Below are 15,735 nucleotides of genomic sequence, written 5' to 3'. Positions count from 1 at the left end.
AGACACAACAGTCCATTAATCTGAAACAATTTAAGGAGAAAACAAGGAGGACATTTCTACACACATACAGATCTCAAGTCAACTCTCCATTGAACTCTACAGCAACGACATGGAACTCATCAACTGGTCATTGAGCGCCATTGACAAAATTTTCTCAACGAGGCAATTGCTTCAGCACGAAATACCGTGTCCAAAGGACACATACCCAGGTGGATATGTCATGGATGCATGAGGGAGAAGCCAGATGCTCTGTCTCTCCCAGCTGACAGTGGAAGATGTGGAGGACATCTATCTGCTAGGAGTCATGATCTTTGGCCTGCTAATGATGGGGGTATGTGTATGTGTATGTGCCTTTCTGATACATCGTAAGCTGAGGCGACTTTCAGAGGATATGAAGGTTCTTTGAAAGAAGAAGAACTTTACGTTTGGAGAGTTGGAGGAACGTAAACGACTGGAAAAGAAAGCTCGAGGAGATACGGAGAAAAAGGACAGTGAAGAGGAGTAACAACAGGAACAATGACTGCAGACGAGAACACATCACATAAAAAAGGACAAAAAAAAAAAAAAAAAAGGAAGAAACGAGGTTGGATGTAAAATTATCTGTGTTCAAATTAGGGGACGGATCTGGATAAGCATAATGCTTTTTTCCGTCGCCCTTTCCGGCATGAAAAAGGACAAAAAAAAAAAAAAAAAAAAAAAAAAAAAACAATGATGTGATTTTGCTCTGAATGTCAAATGAATTTCTGTGAATGCAACCATGTCGGAAATGAACTGAATAAATAAATAAAAAATAAAAAAAAAACATTATGTTCTGATGCTCCCTTCAATTCTGAAGTGTCTGTCCTCTGGGGAAAGCACACAGATAATGCCATAGGTTTGAGTCATGCCCAAATATGGGCAGGTCCAACACATTTACAATTTACAGAATTTAGTCTACCTGTCTATAGACAAAACATTGCTTCGATGCCACTCAGGATCTTCTAAACCAAAGGTTTGGTGTGGCCTTATCATGACTGCAAAGCCGAGCACGCTCACGCAACTTTGCTGTGGGTATTGCAACGGTGAATGCAACGAGTATAAACACCAATGTGCTCCTTTGGAGTGCGCGTGGTGGAGCCAGGAATAACGAGTCCTACACTGAGTTCACGCTCACATTGTGAGCAGCAGTAAAAAGGAAAAACGTGCTGAGCTCAGTGCGTACACGCTCATCAGAATCATCATGGAGGGTCGAGAACTGATGGACTATGATACCAGGACAGATGTTCAGCTGTGGTTCTCCCAGGCCAGTGGTCTGCAACCTGCGGCTCTGGAGCCTAATGTGGCCCTTTGACTCTTCTGCAATGGCTCCCTATAGCTTTAAAAAAATTGATTGAACTAAAGTTATTTTTTACAGAGGCTATTAATGACAAATAAAATCAAGATATAACATTTTGTTAACCTAAAATAAATGACGTTGTGCAATTACTGAGTTTTATTTTATTGTGAACTATTTTTAAGTTTCCATTTACATGATCAATATAAATCACAACAAATTAAAACAAACATTATTCTACATAATTTTAAATGTATATAATTTAATTTACTGTATTGTCTTCATAGAGAAGGTATTTATGGCTCCAGGAGGACTTTAATCCAGGTGAGATGAGGTTAAATGGTTCCTTGTAGAGTAAAGGTTACAGACCCCTGACCAGGGGAAGAGGGTTAGGAGACCCCACTATCAGAGCTGGACCCTCTCAATTTAATTCATGGTGAAACAATGCTGATGCTAAGTTGGTTATGTTACTGTTAACTTAATTAAAGTACAGCATTTCTGCAAAATGAAAAAACAGAATCTATGTAACCTGTTATGCTTTGCTGTTATTTTTTTGAAAAAAGTTACGTCTTCTTTTAAAATTATATAAAATAAACAACCTGTTATTTCAGCCACTGCTTGTTGCAGAAAAAAATAATATTGACACAAAAACATTAAAACATTTAGCAAATATATCTCGACTCATTGACAATCTTTACTTCATACAAAACTACGGTACATTAGTTAAGTCAACTATTCATCAGCATGCATGGATATACTGTACATCCCCCCCTGATACGACCAAACTCTGTGCTGGTGCAACCAACTGAGAAAGTTAGTCTCACTAGTGCCACCACTGGAAAAATTAGTGTAGAGCCCCGCCCACTGCATATTAACAATGGAAAATTCCCTAACACGTGCTGCTTAGAGTAAACAAAAGATCAAACAATAGCTTAGCGTCTAAAGCCACTATTCTCTCTCATAATCTTGAAATTAATAAACAAATAATGCAAACAATCAGCACATGATGAGCTTCACACGTACCAACGCTGTCGGTTGCAGTTTTGGTTTGTCGCTGCTCAGCAGCCAGAGCAGACTGGCAGTAGACTGGTAGAAGGACCTCCTGCTAGGGGGACAGCAGCAGAGAGCATCAGAGGCAGGGATCAGTTTGCTTTGACTTGTAACATATGCTAACCTTGCTATTAACTTTTATTTTTTATTTTCCTCATTTGAGATGTGGCTTGTGAGGGGGAGGGTGCAGAGCAGCAGCACCACCTCCACACACGTGTGTTACAGGCCTTATAATGTTTGTTAGTCCTCTTAAACCATAACCTGGTTTGTGTTTGTGTTACATGTAAACAGGTCTCATAAACACTGTTGGTCACATAAACCATGTCCTCATAACCCTGTGATATGTCACATATTTTTCTAAAAGAGAAATAATGATTTTGAAGTCAGATTTGTGTTCTGCTAAAAAAAAATCAAAATTTTTGATATGTCTTTTAAGTTCACCAGATGTAGCGTTAGGTGTGGCCTCATAAACCACCAAAACACAAGAAAATCCAAAATCGGTCTCTTAAACCACATCAGAATCAGAATCAGAATCAGAATCATCTTTATTCACCAAGTGTATGTTGTACACACGAGGAATTTGACTCGGTCAACTGTGCTCTCTCCAATAGTGAAAACATTCAATAATAAACAATCAACTAGAAAAGATGATAATAAGTATAAACATAAGTATAAATATAAACAGTAGTTAGACTAGAATGTGCAAACTCGATAAAATAACAAGATAATAATAATAATAATAATAATAATAATAATAGTATAAAAAAATAAAAAATAAATAAAAAAAGATAAAAAGAAGGAAAATAATAGAAAAGAAAGATAATAAAAATACAATAATAATAATAATAAGATAATAGTGCAGTAGTGCATTGATGAGTAGTGCAGGAGAACATTTAAATGAAAATATTATGTACATGAACATTTACAGTGACAGGTTGATCCAGGGTTGTTATGTTTAGTTCCAGGTTATTTCACAGTAACAGAAACAGGTCTGACTCTCTATGACTGTTTAGTATTGATCACAGTGACAGCCTGGGGGAAGAAACTGTTTTTATGGCGGGTAGTTTTGGCGTACAGTGATCTGTAGCGTCTGCCGGAGGGGAGGAGTTTAAACAGATTGTGTGCAGGGTGGGAGGGGTCTGCAGTGATGCTACCTGCCCATTTCCTGACCCTGGACAGGTATAAGTCTTGGATGGAGGGCAGATCAACACCAATGATCTTTTCTACAGTCCTGACTATCCTTTGTAGTCTGTGTTTGTCTAGTTTGGTTGAAGATCCAAACCAGACAGTGATGGAGGTGCACAGAACAGACTGAATGATGGAGGTGTAGAACATTATCAGCAGCTCCTGGGGCAGGTTGAACTTCCTCAGCTGACGCAGGAAGTACTTCCTCTGCTGTGCCTTTTTCCTGGTTGTGTCTATGTGGGAGGTCCACTTCAGGTCCTGTGAGATTGTGGATCCCAGGAACCTGAAGGAGTCCACGGTAGACACTTTGCTATTCAGAATGGTAAGGGGGGTGAGTGGGGGGGGATTTCTCCTGAAGTCCACTGTCATCTCCACAGTCTTGAGCGGGTTCAGTTCCAGATGGTTCTGACTGCACCAGAGATCCAGCTGTTCCACCTCCATCTGAAGGCAGACTCGTCCCCGTCCCTGATGAGACCGATGACGGTGGTGTCGTCTGCAAACTTCAGGAGTTTCACAGAGGGGTCCCCTGAGGTGCAGTCATTGGTGTAGAGGGAGAATAGCAGTGGGGAGAGAACACACCCCTGAGGGGCGCCAGTGCTGAGTGCCTGTGTGTGTGTGTGTGTGTGTGTAAAAAAGAGAGACCACAAAAATAAACGTTTTGCAACACCAAAGTCGCAAAAACGGCTCTGTGTGAGTTCACCATGTACACCCCGATGTAGTGCACGCACGCACACGCATCAGCCGTGTGTGTGTGTGTGTGTGTGTGTGTGTTTGTTTGTTTACATTGCAGCTGCTAGCATCTTTCTTAGCACATAGTAGAATATGAGAAGAAAGACTCACTGTTGCGCAGAACAAACAATAATCATAGAGGACCCATCCGCTCACAAAAACGTTACATTCCTCTGTCTGAAGAAGCAGAATGTTTGTGATAAGGTAACGACCATCAGCACAGGCACCGCCCACACTCATGGAGACGAAGGAGGAAGTGAAGTCTGTGACCCGAGATTTAAAGTAAGTTTGGAATCACGGGAATAATATTAAATAACTATGAAATATTAACTTAAATGACTTTTATCGGTACAAAAACCTTCTTAATATCGACCTTTTTTTTTTTTAACTCAAACAACTGCGACACGGTGACGTCATGAACCCGGAACCGGAAGTGGCGCACTCTTACCGAGGGAGCCGTAATTATAAAATTAATGTTTTGACCGTTTTGTGTCACCAAATTACTCCAAAATAACAGATGCAGACACTCGGGGTATTTGGAACGTGGATGAATAGCAGTTGATTCACAGTTCATCTGTTTCGCCTTCAAAATGGATGCCGGAAGTCGTCTCTCAACACATGGTGCGCTAGCGCCCCCTCACACCCTGAGGTCAAAAGTTGAATAGGTTTCATTTCGGGGCCGTCCAGAAGTGAAATAAAATTAAAATAAACATTTTGAAATGACCAAATTACTCCAAAATAACAGATACACACACTCGGGGTATTTGGAACCCATCGACCGAGTTTCAGGTCAAACTGGCACCGTGTCGGGGAGACACACACACACACACACACACACACACACACACACACACACACACACACACACGCACACTCACACACACACACACACACACACACACACACACACACACACACACACACACACACACACACACACACACACACACACACACACACACACACACACACAGACCTCCCTTGAATTATAGTATTGATTATTGTATGTCCAACCACAGGCATCTGTTCAAACTTATGGTTTGAACTCATCTTACTTCCCTCTAGGGTGCTCAACTTGACGGGGATGTCCGTTATTGCCTTTGCTATTTGCCTTGGCAATCAAGCCATTGGCCATTACATGAAGAACTATTAAAGGATACTTAGGGGAACAACGGAGCATAAGGTTTTACTATATGCTGACGATCTATTGCCAAAGGCTAAAGAATCTCTCCCAGTTATTCTGTTCATTTTAAAATATTTTGGATTTATATCAGGATATAGTACTAACTTCTCTGAAAGTGTTCTCTTTCTGATCAGCCGTTCAGGCCAGCAATCTAATACCATATTTACACTAGCTCCTATCCATTTACTATATTAGCTAATTTTAAGTATATCTAGGGATTAACTTTACACAAGAATTTTTTTTAAATATATATGCATCCTATGTTGTGTAACGATGTTAGAAGACGATGTTAACAATGAAACAAAGAAACAACCGCAAACATCAGTGATTGAATAATTTACAAATTATCATAATGATCCAAAATGTAAAGCCCTTCATCTGCACTATATTGTAATAAAACTCTTTCTTTATACTTTTTCTTGAATTTGTAAAGAGTTTGGCACTGCTTAAAATTTTTCTTCAACCCGTTCCAGAGCCAGACCCCTCTCACAGACACACATACTTTTTCTGGTTGAATGCATCATCTGAACTTTAAAGTTCATACATCCTCTCAGATTATACTCCCCTTCTCTTCATTCAAACAATTCTTGTATTTTACCTGGTAAAAATGATTTACTAGCTCTGTATAATAGTTATACTGTATAAAATTCAACTAAATCTAAAAGTTTTAACTGATTAGATTGCAGAAATAATTTGTTGGAGTGATCATAACATCCAGCTTTGTTAATTGTTCTGATTGCTCGTTTCTGGAGTAAAAAAAGGGAATGTATCGAACTTTTATAATTATTACACCAAATTTCCATTATCCATGTGTTACGCCCCAATCTAGGAGTTCCAGGACGCAACATAAAAATATCATAAAAATCAAATTCAATCACCAAAAACCATTAATATTGATTTCCAATAAATAACACAAATTTATTTTTAACAAAAAAAGGCCTGCCCAGCAGGTACAAAACTACAATAAACAAACATAAACTAAGAAACAGAAAACTGCACAAAAACGCAGGTAATCAGACTATGTATAATAAGAGGAATAAAGTGCACTAAATATATAGGCGACAAGCTTAACCAAAATAATAATCAACAGAGATCACAAATGTACAAACGGATTCAGAGACAGAGTTTTCTATTGGGACAAAGTCGCTGCTGCTGCTGTCAAGGTTAATGAACATCAGCCTGACAGCAGCGCTGCCTTTTAAATGTGGTGACGTCCTCATCAGCCAGTACAGGCTGCCCACCACTCGTGCAACACAATAGAATAATAAAACAAGAGTGCATAAATATCATAAGAACAGCAACATTAAAGGATAAATGAAAATTAAAATCCAGTAACTAAAAGCTTTACTGTAAAGTGTAGTCTTCAGCAGTTTTTTAAAAGTGACCACACAGTTGAGCTCCCTGAGAGACTGGTGCAGGTTATTCCAGAGTCTGGGAGCTACAGCCTGGAACGCCAGGTCTCCTCCTCTTTAGGAGACCCTGACCTGAAGACCGAAGGCATCGCCCTGATGAGTAGGGGTACAACAAGTCTGAGATATATTTAGGGGCCTGACCATGTAATGCTCTGAACGTGAGAACTAATATTTTATAATCTATTCTAAACTTAACTGGAAGCCAGTGCAGAGTAGCAAGAATGGGGTAATATGGGATGTTCTAGAAGCACCAGTTAAAAGTCTGGCAGCAGCTTCTGAACGATCTGGAGTCTGTTTAGGGTCGACTTATTAAAACAAGTAAAAACAGAATTACAGTAGTCAATACGAGATGATATAAATGTGTGTATGACCAGTTCTAGATCTGATTTTGATTAAAGATGCCTCACTTTAGAGATATTTCTCAGGTGGTAAAAACAGTTTTTAGTCAATTGACGACAGTGTCCCTCCAAAGACATGAACTGATCAAAAACAACCCCAAGGTTTCTGAGGCTGGTTTTAACAGATGAGCCCAGATCACCAAGAGAGTTTTTAATTAGAGGATCTTTTTATCAGATGATCAGAGTTCATGTTTTATTAGAATTTATCTGGAGATCATTTGATAACAACCAGTTTTTGATACAGGATATACAATCTATGAACTCAGATAAAAAGTGAAACTCTGAGTCATTAAAGGAACAGTACAACTGAATATCATCAGCATAAAAATGATAAGACACATTTTTAAAACCACGGATCAACCGACCAAGAGGCATCAGATACATTAAAAACTAAACAGGAACCAGAACAGAGCCCTGGGCTACTCCACATGACAGGTTGGACATATTGGACATAACATCATTAATAGTAACATTAAAGGTTCTTCCATTAATGTAAGAGGTAAACCATTGGAGAACAGTACCAGAAAACCATCTCAGATGTAAGTGGATCAACCAGTATACTATGATCTACAGTATCAAAGGCAGCATCAGATCAAGTAAAACTAAAACTGTGTAACGACCAGAGTCAGTGACATCATCACGTCACTAGAAACTTTCAGAAGATCAGTTTCAGTGGAGTGGATTGATCTAAAAACATGTTGATGTTTATCATAAATATCATGCTGTTCCATGTATGAGGTTAGCTGCTTAGCAACCATTTTCTCCATGATTTTAGACATGAAGGGAAGCTTAGATATGGGGCAGTAGTTTATAGGCTCCCATGGATGAAGATTGGGTTTTTTAAGAATGGGGTTTATTATCACATGTTTAAAAAAGCTGGAGACAGACCCAGATAAAAGTGAGAGGTTTATCAATGTTACTACCAATTTTTGGTGAGGACGTCCCATTCTGTCACTTAAACATAAACCAGGCAGCAAACACAACACAGGAACACAAACTGAACACTAACACCATGCTTTTCTCTCTTCACGTTTGGAATACTGCAACAGCCTTTTTATTTGTTTAAACAAGTCAGCTTTGAATCGTCACCAGACAAAACGCCTTTAAAATGCAGCTAAAGACACTTTTATACAGACAAGCCTTTAATTCACTTCTTTTATTAACTTGGTGTTAACATTGTATTTTTTATTGCCTTATTTTGAAGGACTGTCTTGTATTTTATCTTTGTAAATCACTGTTTATTGTGTTTTCTGAAGCACTGTGTTTTTACTGTAAAGCACTTTGTGATTTCTATCTATGAAAGGTGTTATATAAATAACATTTATTTACTTACTTACTTAAAAAACAGGTCCACTACCAAAATAACTACCACATCTCCTCCTGATGTAGACGTACTTTATCATAAAAGTCCATCATTTATTACAAGTCCACCTTTACTCCAGTACAATATCTAGTATGTAAATCACAGAAGTAATAATTACTATTGTTTGTTTCCCAGAGTGAGAGAGAGGAATCACACATGGACTACAGAGTGATTGTGGTGCTCATTCATCTTGGTAAGAGTCTGATTTCTTTAGAAATCTTGTTCCTTTGGAGCTAAATGTGACTGATTTCTTCATGTGCTGCTTTCAGGGTTTGGCTTTACCTTTAGTTCTACCGCCCTCCATCGTGTATATCACTATGTGAACATGAGGATGAGCTGGGCTGATGCCCAGAGTTACTGCAGAGACAAATACAAGGACCTGGCAACCTTTGAAAGCATGGAGGACATCCAGAAGTTAAAGAGACCCAGCGTGGCCTCAGCACAAGCGTGGATTGGTTTGAGGGATGATCCCAAATCCTGGAAAGAAACTTTGGGCAATGCCACAAACTCCTGGAGATGGTCAGCAACTGAAAAACCAAGCTTTACTTATTACAGTAACTGGGAAGATGATCGACCACGTCACTTTCAAAACAAACAGTACTGTGTTGTGGTAGTTAGAGGGACGTGGAATGATTTACCCTGTTATAAAAAAAGAGACATCATCTGTTTTGATGGTAAAAAAAAAAAAAAAAAAAACTTTTTTATAATCTTCCTGGTAATTAGTCTGAAACATTTCCTAAAGAAGCTACATCTATACAATAAGTGGTCATCTGTTACATATCACCTAAACAAGGGGTGTCCAAAATTCTTTCACAGAGGGACAATTATGAAAATGCAAAGGGTCTTGAATTGAGAGAAATGTGAATAAGGAGGTACAGTATAGTGAGCATTGAGTAGTTAGCATAGCATATATTGTCTGTTGGTGAACCAGCAAAAGTCGTCCCAAAGCACATTTTGTGTTTAGGGCCAGGGCACCGCACAGTGGTGTAGTGGTTAGTACATCTGCCTCACAGAAGAAGGTCTTGGGTTCAAGGGACAGTTGGGTTCTTTCAGTGTGGAGATTGCATGTTCTCCTTGTACTTGCGTTGGTTTCCTCCACCCTCCAAAAACATGACTGTAATGTGGTTTAGTGTCTAATTTGCTCATAGGAGTGAATAGGACTGAGTGGTTGTCTGTGTGTGTGTGTGTGTGTGTGTGTGTTAGCCCTGCAATGGACCAGCACTATGTCCAAGGTGTACCCCCACCCAGGGCTCAATGACAGCTAAGATAGGCACCAGCCAACCCCCATGACCCTGTACAGGAACAAGCTGCTTGGAAAATAAATGGATGGATGTTTGTCATATTTTTAAGTTCCGTCCATGGAACAATCGAAAATGGCCGCAGTTGACTCGCAAGCCGTTATTTGGACACCATTGTTTTCAAATGTTCTTGTTACAAAGAAAGTCACAAAAACAGAAAAGGTGTGAGAAACAGAGACATGCACAGCTGGGTTTTAGAGCCACCAACTGACCAATCCCGTCCCACAGTGACTGCGCTCCAGTGTTGATGATCTGTGCCTGTGGTGGGGGTGGCCAATTAGATTCTTAGGGTTGTTTGAAGGTAGCCACTTTCTATTCTTTGTTTTGATTTGTTATGTAGAAAAAGAAAAATGGAGATAAATATATATATATTTTTATCTCTTATGTTACATCATCTTTACTTTCTCTCCTGTAGATTCCAACCCCCCAGGCCAGAAGATCTACACTTTAAAAAGAATTAAGTCCTCATGGGAGGAAGCCCAGTCCTACTGCAGGGCCAACCACAAAGATCTGGCGATGGTGGAGAACGCTCAGGAAGAATCAGACATTATGGTAGATGTAGATAGCCCTACATGGTTTGGCTTGTACCGACAACCGTGGAGCTGGTCTGATGGAAGCAACAGCTCGTTCAAAAACTGGAACTTTTATCAACCAGATGAATATCTCACTGATGGTCATTGTGTCTTTGAGACACAGGAACATTTCTGGTATAACGCTGCATGTACTGAAAAGTTTGTCTTTATCTGCTATGAAGGTAAGATTAAATACATCTCAAACACTTGTGTGCGTTCTCAGACAGTGATGACACTTTGGGTTTGTCATCAGATGTTCCTGAAGTCAAGATGCAGATGGTGAGGATGAAGATACAGAGTGACGCCGACCTTTCTGATCCAGCCGTCAGCGACTACATTCTCCAGCAGGTTCATGTTTAACATCTCTTTTCATCATTAAGATACACCAGAACATTCCATTTGCAGAAAAGACGTAGAAATGATCCTACATCCCACATGTCTCCTCCAAACACAAGTCAAAGGCTCAAATGATCTGCTGTTTGCTGAGAACATGTTTCTTTTCTTTTATTCTCAATGTTTTACGCCTTTTTGTTGATTTTCAGCTCACTGCACAGCTGCAGAAATACGGTCAGCCTGAACTGAAACTGAGATGGAAGAAGAAACCTGCAAAGGAAGAAAATCAAGAACTGTCAACTGATGACTGCAACCTCTGAAGCTTTTCTTCTGAAGCTGATGACATCATTGAGTTTATTTGCATTTATTTTAGAGCTAGACAATATTTTAAGATTTTTCTGTGATGAACTTGTGATTAATTGCATCATTAGCTGAACTGTTCTGCTGCTAGCTTAGGAACCATTTGGATCTCTTAGCGTTCAGATTTTAAGCTCTACATATCTGAAACAATTTCTTTAAATGAAAGCTGAAGACTTCTCTTTGATGCTGCCTTTGATTAAATCCAATCTTGTCTTGATCTGTGGGTGTGTTTATGTTTTATGTTCAGTTGATTCTGTGCTCTCATAGGTTTATTGTTCTTTTCTGAGGAATCTGTTTATGTTTGATTTCAGCTCCTGATTTATTTTGTTGTAACTGTTTCTCCTGGTTTACTGTGTCTGTGTGTGGACTATGGTTCCTTCATGTGTATGGAACGTCTTGAAGTGCATGTGTAGATCTCTGTTCTCCTTCTGTTCTCCCACAGGTGAAGCCCATCTTCCTGATTCCCCTCACTATTTAAGGAGTGATTAGCACTCGTGATTGTGCTCCTGAGGTTTGTTTATGGCTTTCTGTGTTTGTATTTTTAATAATATAATTTAATTATTGAATGATGCATTTTGTTAGATTTAGAGGTGTAATAAACATGGCTGGTTTAGACCTGTTGTCCTTTATTTAAAGATGATCACACCTTTTCAGACTGAGCTTGCTGTATTACATTTATTACGATATGAATGTAGACCCAAATGCAGACCAGACAGCTGAATTGAGGAACTTGAGGTTTTATTGCAAAGTCGGGGTATGAACGGCAGACTGGACGGCAGATGGAGGAGGTCGATGGAGTAAATCCGATCCTGCAGGCAGGCATAGGGTTGTGGAGAGGTTAGGAGGAAAGCAGGCTTGGAGGAGATGTCACCAGTGGAGACAGGAGAGGAAACACAGGGAATTAACTCTAAAAAAAAAGGTTTAGCGCAGCCGATGATTTCTGCCACTTGAGTAGACTGAATAATCTGGTGAGGAGTAGAGCAGAAACCCGAGCTTTTGTACTGCAACTGATGAGCAGTTGAGTTGCAGGTGTGAGTAGACAGATGCTTGATTGCAGAGGCCACGCCCCCCAAAGACACACACAGAAAAACGAAGGGGGAGGGAACCCACAGGGAAAACAGGATCACAGCCAGAACCGTGACAACATTTGTATATTTAAATCTCCAGTAAGCTAAAGAATTATTACAGAGAGCTTTCACAGAGAACAGCTGATATTCATGAGTTTTGGCTTCATTGAGTGACTTAAAGTGACACTTTCAATAGTAATGTCTATATTCATGTCTGCCACAGATACTAATATGAACTGTTCAGCAGGTATTAGGCTAATACAGTAGCAATAACATTTATAATATGAATAAAACTAATAATAATATTCACTATTAGGTCTTTCACAACTGTGCAAAGAAAGATGAAAACCATTATTTAACAGTCACAGTTGCTGTAAACAGAGTCTCACTGAGTCATGTTTAATGTCCATAAGACAAACAAAGAATAAAATAAAATACACTTTATCACAGGTAGAGGGAGCTGCAAGAGTACAGCCTTGGACAAAGTCATTTCATGTGCTCCCCGGCTTCAGTCCGTAGGGATGGGTATCGGTAAGGATTTATCGATACCACTACTCTAATCGATACTCCTTATCGATCTGGTACTTCATCGATACCTTTATTGATACCTCACTTTTTTTAAATCAATGGAAAAGCACAAAATAACAAAAAACCCAAATAATGAACATCTATCTGTTTTTAACAGTACAGCACACAAAATAAATGAAAAATATAAAATAGATAAATAAAACACTATCAATGTAGAAAATAAAACAATACAAAATACAGTATAAATAACTATAGGGATGGGTACTGAAACCCGGTATCAAAACAGCCCCAGACCACGTCTGTCGGTCCACTTGGACCTAGAAGCTACATCCTTATTGGTCCTGTTAATGGTATTTTTAAGGTTGCGTTAATCCTCAAGCCTCAGACAAGCACTGATACTGCCGTGCTGCCTGTCAGTCTTCCTTAAGAACCAGCATGCTGAGCTGACTGATGGGAGGGGCTACTGTAGACAGTGCTCGCCTGTTCGCCTCCCGTCTTGAGTAGGCGTGTCTGTAGATGCTATCCACACACTCTTGTTTTTGTTTTCAGCCAAAAGTCTGGGCCTCCCTGCTAAGGATGCTGCCCCCGCAACCCGGTAGCAGATAAGCGGAAGAAGATAGATGGATGGAAAACATTATCATCTAAAAGCAGAGGGGGATTTTTTCTCTAATCTCTTTCGCCATGCTGAGATTGAAAATTCAATTTCAAAGCAATGGATGTTTTATAATTTATTCTATGCAGTTTTTTTTGTTATTACATGTATTGTGTTTGTACAAAAAAATATGTTTTTTTGGACAAACACAATACATGTAACAATAAAAAAAACACTCCATAGAATAAATTATAAAACATATTTTTTTTTATACAGTTTTTTATTATTATGTATTATGTATTCTGTTTGGATAAAAATAAAGCACATGTTGGAATAAATATACTATTTAAGAATTTATTCTTCCTTTCACACATTTCTAATGGCAAGCTTAGTATGGCAATCTGGGTGACAATCTCATTCAACAACTTGAGTACTAGTGTCTGATGCAGCAATGTCAATACAAAAAGGAATAATTTATTCATCTCTGTACATGGCTAATGTAGGAGGATGAGTTATGAATAATGGGTTATATAAATAAGAATAATTATGATTATTAATATTACTTCAACTTTTGAGGGGTGCCACTACTGTTAACAGGAGAATTAATGTCTAAGTTTTTAGACTAAACCCATTATTAATTGGAAACCAGGGAAAAGTGAATTCAAACAGCAATCTACACCAGCCGATCCAAGCGGTTCTGGCCTTCGCAGCTGGGTTAGGGAACGGCTCGTGGCTTACCACAGTGGGTTGCGGACCGGGCTTCTTTCGGCTGTTACGCACGTCACTATTCTTCCGAACCAAGCAAGCTGTTGTTTCCAAAAATCTAACTTTCAACTAAAAATAAAATGAAATCAATGAAAAGAAGGGGAAGGGAAACGCATTGAGCATGAAACGCTAGCATCCCAAAACTGAAATTTTGGGCGGCTTTCTTCCTTTTAAAAGGTTATCTTTGAGACTTGCCTCCCAAGAGGAAAGCTGATTGGTTTAAAGTTGTCAGCATCTCAGCTGGCTGCCTGTGGGTGTGTGTGTATGTGATGACACTGACAAACATGAGGGATGATTCCTAGATTGGTTAGATTTAGGCACGAAGGAGACATGGATTGGTTATCTCGGTCAGTCAATCAGAGTTACTCGAACTACAGCAAGCCATGAGGACCAAAGTTCATTACCAAGAAAAAAATAAACAGAGCATTGAATGGGGAAATATAAGCTTGAGAAATGTCAAGTGTGGCGTGTGGTGTGAGAATGGGTCAAATTGCATGACTGTCACACTCTTTGGGTGAGGCTTGGCAGCTCTGGTTTATGTTTTATTATCTACAGGCCTGCCTCGTGGTGTAACTTTCAATCACTCTCTTTGTCTGTCTTTTTTCCTTGGGAAGGTCAGAAACTCTTACATGAAAAACAGCTGCAACTCAAGGTCGGTCAGCACCCACAGACGCTCACACACACACACACACAATACACACACACCCAATACATACTCACTCACACACACAATACACCACACACACACACACCTACGCATATCATGTGCGATATCGGTGGCGCCAAGCCCATCGGGCAAGCTGACCTCCCCTCCTGTCCTATCTTCTGGGGAGGATCTTTTTTGTCTGTAAAGTATTGTGTGTGGAAAAACTTTCAGTCTGTCCTGTATCTTCTCCGGCCGGGGAGGAAGTCTTTTTGACCATCCTGCTGTGTACCCTTTTTTATTTAGTTTAGAATAAATATTTTTTTCAATACTTCATCACTTCTTCAGTCTGGTTCTCATCATTTATCAACGCAGAGCGTCTCTTACAAGTTAAAGACGAGGTAACCGTAAATTTGGCCCTGACAATTGGCGTCAACGAACAGGATTCTTCTCCGGTCTTCGTATGTTGTTTGTCGGGCCGTTGGCCGGACGCGTTGTTGCCCTAAGCCAGCATTTAATGTGCAGGGGTACCCCCGGAACCGATCCGCATCGAACCGTCGCACAGGCCGGGACTGGAGCACGGAGCACGGTAGACCTCTAGATAATTCGACAATACCAAGGTAAGAAGCTGTTTTTTTTGTCTTCACAAAACTTCTCTGCCTTCTTCTGCTTTACGGTGATTTATGATTAGAGGCTGGCGCTCCACTCCTGTTAGTAATATAGTGCCCATACGTCCTGACAGTCCGACATTAGGGCTCCTAGAGGGTAATTTACTTTCTGGTTGAGTAGTGTTTGTAAAGGTGTTTCTGGACAGCGTGCCGGGTACTCCCTGCATTTTGGAATTTTGTTCTAACGGGTCAGGTTGAGTTGTGCTCTGGATATTTTTTTTTGACTTTCCGAGTCTAGAAAAGTATATTGTTTGAGCTGTGCTCCTGGGTTGTGTTA

General features: G+C 39.7%; 2 long non-coding RNA genes across 2 annotated transcripts in view; both read left to right on the top strand.

The window, feature by feature from the left end:
* LOC114478427 (uncharacterized) overlaps nt 1-9,109 on the top strand; it is a 33,793-nt gene extending 24,684 nt beyond the window's left edge. The window contains exons 2-3 of the long non-coding RNA XR_003675856.1: nt 8,768-8,825; nt 8,902-9,109. This is a non-coding gene — a long non-coding RNA (uncharacterized LOC114478427). The remainder of the gene's footprint in view (nt 1-8,767; nt 8,826-8,901) is intronic.
* A 1,438-nt stretch (nt 9,110-10,547) lies between these two features.
* LOC114478598 (uncharacterized) lies at nt 10,548-11,656 on the top strand. Its single transcript, XR_003675881.1, has 3 exons — nt 10,548-10,684; nt 10,756-10,850; nt 11,045-11,656. It is a non-coding gene; the product is annotated as an uncharacterized LOC114478598 (long non-coding RNA).
* Nucleotides 11,657-15,735: the final 4,079 nt, after the last annotated feature.

Source organism: Gouania willdenowi, chromosome 16 (assembly GCF_900634775.1).
Source record: "Gouania willdenowi chromosome 16, fGouWil2.1, whole genome shotgun sequence".
Classification (NCBI taxonomy): Eukaryota; Metazoa; Chordata; class Actinopteri; order Blenniiformes; family Gobiesocidae; genus Gouania; species Gouania willdenowi.
The sequence above is the reverse complement of the archived record's forward strand: the minus strand, read 5'-3'. Positions and strand labels throughout refer to the sequence as shown.